Genomic DNA, 6,589 nt, shown 5'->3' with positions numbered 1-6,589 from the left:
CTGACTGACTTGCTCTGTGACAGTCCATCCTCCTGAAGAACATAAAATCATGGCTAACATGTCCTCGTTCACCAGAAACACATAAACAAAGGAGGGAAGTAATTTAATTTTAGCTTGTATTTAACTTTGACTTAGCGGTTACCAGTTTTAGGCAGCAGCCACAAAAAGCCAGACAAATTCCCACAATGCCAGGCTGCTGCCAGGGTGGTTTCCTGCAAAGCAAGCAATTGCAGTTTGCTTCTTAGAAAAGCCCCAACATATTTCGTAACAAGTATTTAAGGTCAGAGAGAGGAACATTCTCTTGCTTATGAACATGCACTCTACAGACATCCTCTATGTACACTTCCTGTTTTGTGGCTGCCATGGAGTTTACTTCTCTCCCTGATGTCAGGAATTTCCTTATTTTGTTGGTCCAGTGACAAAACCTTGTGGTTGCTCATACCCAGGCCTCTGCATGCCCGCCACCTCCCCCTCTCTCAGCCCCACTGCCAGCACTAGCCCATCTTGTCTTCTCTTCCTGATGCCGGAGCAGAACTGACTTTCATAACTCTGAGAATAAAGATGTACCCTGGCTGGTATAGCTCAGTGGATTGAGCACGGGCTGCAAACCAAAGTGTCGCAGGCTCGATTCCCAGTCAGGGCACATGCCTGGGTTGCAGGCCATGACCCCCAGCAACCGCACATTGATGTTTCTCTCTCTCTCTCTCTCTTTCTCCTCCCTTACCTCTCTAAAAAGAAATAAAATAAAATCTTAAAAAAAAAGAATAAAGATGTACTTGGTACAGTCCACACAAGAACTCAAAATGGGATTCCCTTTAGGCATTTACAGGGAAGAATTCCTCCAGAAAGGGCTGAAGAGGTTTCCCTTAGCCTCGGAACCAAATCATAGCATAAAATAGTGGTGGTGTGGAAACTATATTCAACAACTGACTTGGTGTTGGGGGATGGGGACTTGGGAAAAATCAGAATTGCCTGTACTTGTATTTATATACTATTCATATTCACTTAATAACAAAATGAACTGATTTTAAGAAATGCTTCCATTTCGAAACAATCAAAATAGACTATTATTGTCGGCACCATGTAGCAATAAAGTCAAAAGCGAAAACAATCTCAGTTGGCTGGGCTTTGAGGGTGGCCTTCACCCCATATTCACATGAAGTGTTGTAATTCTAGAATTTCGCCCAAGGAAAACTATGCGAAATCAAGATAACTGGGAATCATTCTGAGTTTGATTTCTCTTTTTCATCCCTCCCAGCCCTAAAACTCAACTTATATTTAGGAAGTATATGGTGTTTAATTAGGTAAATTATGTTTTTTAAAAAATCGTTCCTAAAGGAGATGTCTGTTGAGCCATAATCACTGTGCCCTTTGGGAAGTGAATGAGATGTAGACGGTGAGAAAGGCAAGGCAAGGCGTGCTTGTGGTGGCGGAGCCAGAAGTGCAGGTGGTAGGGGAGAGGGGCCCCGTAACTGCAGGAACAGGACGGACTTCATAAATTAAAAAGGAAAACTTAGAGAGCAGTTTCTTTTTTTTTTTTTTTCTTTTCTTTTTCGCACTTGTAGCAAGGACTACTATCAAACCCCACTCATAGGGCAGAGACCCTCATGGTGTTAGCGAAAACCTTGCCCCTCATGTAGCACACTACCTACACTTGTGAGTCCACCGGCCACCAGTGGCCTGGACCCCAAGCTCTAACAATGTGCATGGAGAGCAGTTTCTTACCCAAGAATTATGTGATTAAGTGTTCAGAAATGGACTATCACATAACCATATAATCATATGACTATTTTCGTTGATAAAAGAGAAATGTAATCTGAGAACCAAAAATAGGAGAACAGTAGGACACAGAAGCTAGTTATAGAAAGTGCTTTTATTCTTCAGGCAAAATCTTCCTGTTGGTGCTTCATCCCTTTTAATGGATAGTGGGATTAACTTTTCTCCAGTGTTTGACTTACATCTGTTATTATCCTACTTTCATACTCTAAGTTTCTTGCCTTTCTAAAAACAGCTTTATAGAATAATACCTTCAAATATATCTAGGGAATTATGAGTCACAAGAAGATGCGACAAACTGCAAGCTCACGTTGCTGAGGGCACAGAAAAGAAATTACATCCTAGTGTTACAAACATCTGTTCATGGGGGAAAGGAAGCAGAGAAGGGCCCTGTGCTTCTGGAAAGGAAAATCAAAGTCAAAATGGCATGCCAAACTAGAGGAGGCAAGGTTCAGAGACTGGGAAGCTAGGCCTGGGTTTCACGGGGTAATGGCCAAAGATTCAGGTCCATAGCGAGAGAGTCACAAAGAGAAAGATCAGGATCATTAACCAGAATTCCAGGCCAGCAGAATTCAGTGGAAGTCATTAAGGACACGAAAAGCACTTGGTGTGCCAGGAACTCTGCTGGGTGCGTAGCGACAAAGGCACAGTCAGGAAGGTAAGTCAGGGTTTATGGGTGCCCAGGGGCTTTAGTGGCAAAAGGAACAAAGCGGGCGAGATGTGGGTAAGCCAGAGCAGACAGTAGTATGGATGGGTTTGTGATATTTAAGTGAGTCTTATAGATAGTAACCAAAATCCTGGCTGCCACGATGGTAAAATTGAGTTTATCCAGTAATGTTACAGAGAAGTATCCCTGATGATAGTGGGGACAGGAGACAGGAAACCGAACAAATGGTGGTTGGCAATATCTGATTGTTTCTGATTATCTTAGTCGTCTCTGGGTAGTTAGGACCTACAGCCTAGAGCTGAGTTGTGGCTCAATAAAGTGCTGACTCTTCTTTATAGGATCCTTTAAAAATATTCCATAGTGGCCTTGGGGGAGCAGAAACATATGAATAAATTAAAACAGGTTCTAGGTACAGTGAAGTTGTAGAGTATCAAAGTGACCGTGGAGATGCATACTGAATTTAGCCTATACACATGATTTTTCTTCTTTGTCCTAAGCAGCTCAGATGTTTAAATATCATCGGATTGGGAAGAGAGATGCACCCTTCAGTTTTCTGGGGTCACAAGCATTGTTTGTTCTATGACACAAATGTTTTACCATCCTCATATCAGAAGGTCTCCGAGTTTGACCCTTTCCTACTAAGTGGAGGAAAAAACCATAATCAGCTCAGTTAGTGGGCAGATGTAAGAAACAAAATTTCAGAAGTTCACATAGGATGATTTCTAATTTGCATCACCCGCTCAAAACTAGGGGCACATGGCTGCATCTTCTTATTTGTTCAATTAGTGCCTCCAGTACCCAGTTGCCCTATCAATAGGAAGTCTGGAACCTCTTTCTTAAGGACCCACCCAGTGTTAATTGTTTAACACTCCAGCCAGGTTTGTCTTATTTGCAAACACCAGAATTGCAGAGACTGAGGACGAAGCTGGTTACAAAACTCTCTAGGTGCCTGCTCACAGGCTTAAGCTTGTTACCCAAGCAGGACTATTGAAGTCAGATTCATCAGCTGCAGACGGTGCCCGTTCCCGCATCCCCCCTCCTCCTTCACCTAGTCTAGCTTCTTCACAGACCCAGGTCCTCACTCAGACTGACCCTCCTCTCTGAGTAGCGGTTTGGAGGGCCACCTGGTTGACCCAGTCAGAGACGTCCTAACTTCAAGGCTCTGTGAGCAGGGTTGGACTATTGATACCTTCTCTCCCAGAAAGGAGGCTCTGGATTCTTTCTGTAAAAAGACTCATTTCCTCTCAAGTGACATCTTTCCTATCTGTTTCCTTGAACCATAAAATCGTGCTTAAAAAACAATAGCTTCTTTTTCACCCTCTGGAGGCCTTCTTCATCCACCCCATGCGGACCTATTCCCCGTAAGTTATTTACTTGACCAACGCAGACTTCTCGAATGCTTCCTAAAACAGAGACAATGCCTTCTGGGTGCCTTCCTATAATTTAGCTTGAACCACACCGCGCATCCTGTTCGCTCCCTGCACAAGCACCCTACCGCATTCACATTTTTCATACGAAGCTTTGTATTAACTAAAGAAAAAATCCAGGTATGGAAAAATTATGTGGCAATATGATCAGATCTAGCAATCTGGGTAAATTCTGTGAAATAATTACCTAAACTAAACATTATGTGAGAGGCTTGTGGAAGCTCATTTCTTAGAAGGGTCTCTTTGACCAAATAAAATAATTAGGTCAATTGCCAGAACTTTGTAGATGCAGAAACTGTTTTCTAATGGGGTCTCATTTATGTTCCCTCCTATTCTATACATAATTTAAAAATCTTGAAGAAGTTATACGGGGGAGACTCTAAATAGGAGTGGCCAAATCTTAGCCAATTAAAAAAAATAGTTCTGCCAATGTGATTTCATCTCATTAACTTGAGAAAGTAATTCATCACATTTGGTAAAAGGGCAGCCCTTCTAATAAATTATAAATATGTTAACTAAATGGGAACATCATCTAAATCAAATGCCTGTTCCCTTCCTCATGTGCTGCAAGTCTGAGCTTCCCAGATAAACATTCAATAAAGAGAAGTTAGCCCTGAGGCTTCTGCTACTGGTCATTTATATAATTAGGTGTAGAGTGTTTTAGGAAAATATAGGCATTTGATATTTTTTCCTTCCTATGGAATTTATTGGTGTGACACTGGTTAACAAAATTATACAGGTGCACAATTTGGCATTTGTATTTTTAATTGATTTTTTTTCAGCTTTGACTCAAAGCAGAGTTAATTATGGCTTAATCTGCATGTGCTTAATAGAGATCATTATGAGAATTTTAAACTGTTACTTTTAAAATAGTAACTAATTTGCTTGGTTAAAAATATCTATAAAAATTTGTGTACTGGGAAGTCTCCTTCCTATCCCATCCTTTGTTGCCTGGTTGGTACCTCCCCCCAGTAAGGTAATCATATTTATTTTATTAATCTGAAAATGTTTATTGTATACTTGTAGGGGCTGGGGTGGTGGGAAGAAGGTGAAGAAGGGGAGAGGGAGAGATATGGAAGTTAACTTTATTAATAGATAAAGAAGTCTTACTCTCTGATCTTTTTACATAAATCACAGGCAGCATACTATACAAATTGTTCTACATCTTTTTTCATACTCATTAATATATTTTGCAGATACTTATATAACAGTATATAGTTTCTCATTCTTTTTAAAGCTGCATAATAATTTACTTATGTACTTATTTTTATTTTAATCATTTTTTGTTATTTTATTACAGCTGCCCCAATTTTTCCCCCTTTGCCCTCCTCTGCCCATCACACTGCCCGTTCCACAGTTAATTCCCACACTCTTGTCCATATCTGTGGGTCATTCATACATGTCTTTGACTAGTCCCTTGCCCTTCCTTCCATCATTATCCCCCTCCTCTCCTTTGGTCATGTTCAGTCTGTTCCATGTTTCCATGCCTGTAGTTCTGTTTTGTTCATTAATTTATTTTGCCCATTAGATTCCATAGGTGATTCCATTTGTCCATAGGTGAGATCATGTGGTATTTGTCTTTCACTGACTAGCTTATTTCACTTAGTGTAATATTCTCCAGTTCCATCCATGCCTTGTAAGAGGTAGGAGTTCCTTTTTTCTTTCTGCTTCATAGTATTCCATTGTGTAATTGTACCAGTTGTTTGATCCATTCATTTACTGATGGGCACTTACTCTGTTTCCAGCACTTGGCTATTGTAAATAGCTCTGCTATGAACATTGGGGTGCAGAAGTTTTTTTGAATTGGAGATTCGGGATTCTTAGGGTATATTCCCAGTAATGGAATCGCTGGGTCAACAGGCAGTTCAATTTTTAGTTTTTGGAGGGAATTCCATACTGTTTTCCATGGTGGCTGTACCAGTCTGCATTCCCACCAACAGTGCACTAGGGTTCTCTTTTCTCTGAATCCTCAGCAGCACTTGTTTGTTGATTAGTTAATGATGGACATTCTGACCATTGTGAGGTGATATCTCAATGTGGTTTTAATTTGCATCTCTCTGATGGCTAGTGATGCTGAGCATCTTTTCATGTGTCTCTGGGCCCTTTGTATGTCCTCCTTGGAGAAGTGTCTGTTGAGGTCCTTTGCCTATTTTTTAAGTGGATTGTTTGTCTTCTCGGTGTTCAGTCATATGAATTCTTTATATATTTTGGAGATCAAATTTATTGGATTGTTTCTGATTTTATGCTATTACAAAATAAGCTGCAGTGAGTAACTGTGTACATATACTGTTTTACATGTGTGTAAGTATTTCTTAGAATAAAATATTAGGATTGGAATTGCTAATTCCAATATTATATTATGAATTTGTTATTCTTGTAGATGTTATCCAATTATATTCTCTTAGGGGTTGTACCAAGTTATAGCTCTACCAGCAATGCACAAAGATGCCTATTTTTCCACAGTTTAATCAACACTGTATATCATAAAGTTTTGTCCATATGTTTGAGACCCATTTATATTTTCTTTTTGGTGAATTATGTAGTCATATCCTTTATCCACTTTTATTTCTTTTTTCTTACTTGTTGACACACTTTCTATTTTAGAGATAATAGGTCTTTGTCTACAATAAATTTCAAATATCTTTTTAAAAAGATTTTATTTATTTATTTTTAGAGAGGGAAGGGAGGGGGAGAGAGAGACAGAGAGAGAGGGAGAGAA

The 6,589-nt window shown here is 39.9% G+C and overlaps 1 non-coding gene across 1 annotated transcript; it reads right to left on the bottom strand.

The window, feature by feature from the left end:
- Positions 1-1,557: 1,557 nt before the first annotated feature.
- Positions 1,558-1,709, bottom strand: LOC114491214. Its single transcript, XR_003684019.1, has one exon. It is a non-coding gene; the product is annotated as a small nucleolar RNA SNORA62/SNORA6 family (small nucleolar RNA).
- Between the last annotated feature and the right edge of the window lie 4,880 nt (positions 1,710-6,589).

The sequence above is a fragment of the Phyllostomus discolor genome, chromosome 2, assembly GCF_004126475.2.
Source record: "Phyllostomus discolor isolate MPI-MPIP mPhyDis1 chromosome 2, mPhyDis1.pri.v3, whole genome shotgun sequence".
Classification (NCBI taxonomy): domain Eukaryota; kingdom Metazoa; phylum Chordata; class Mammalia; order Chiroptera; family Phyllostomidae; genus Phyllostomus; species Phyllostomus discolor.
Note: the sequence above shows the minus strand (reverse complement) of the source record. Positions and strands in the feature narration are given on the sequence as shown.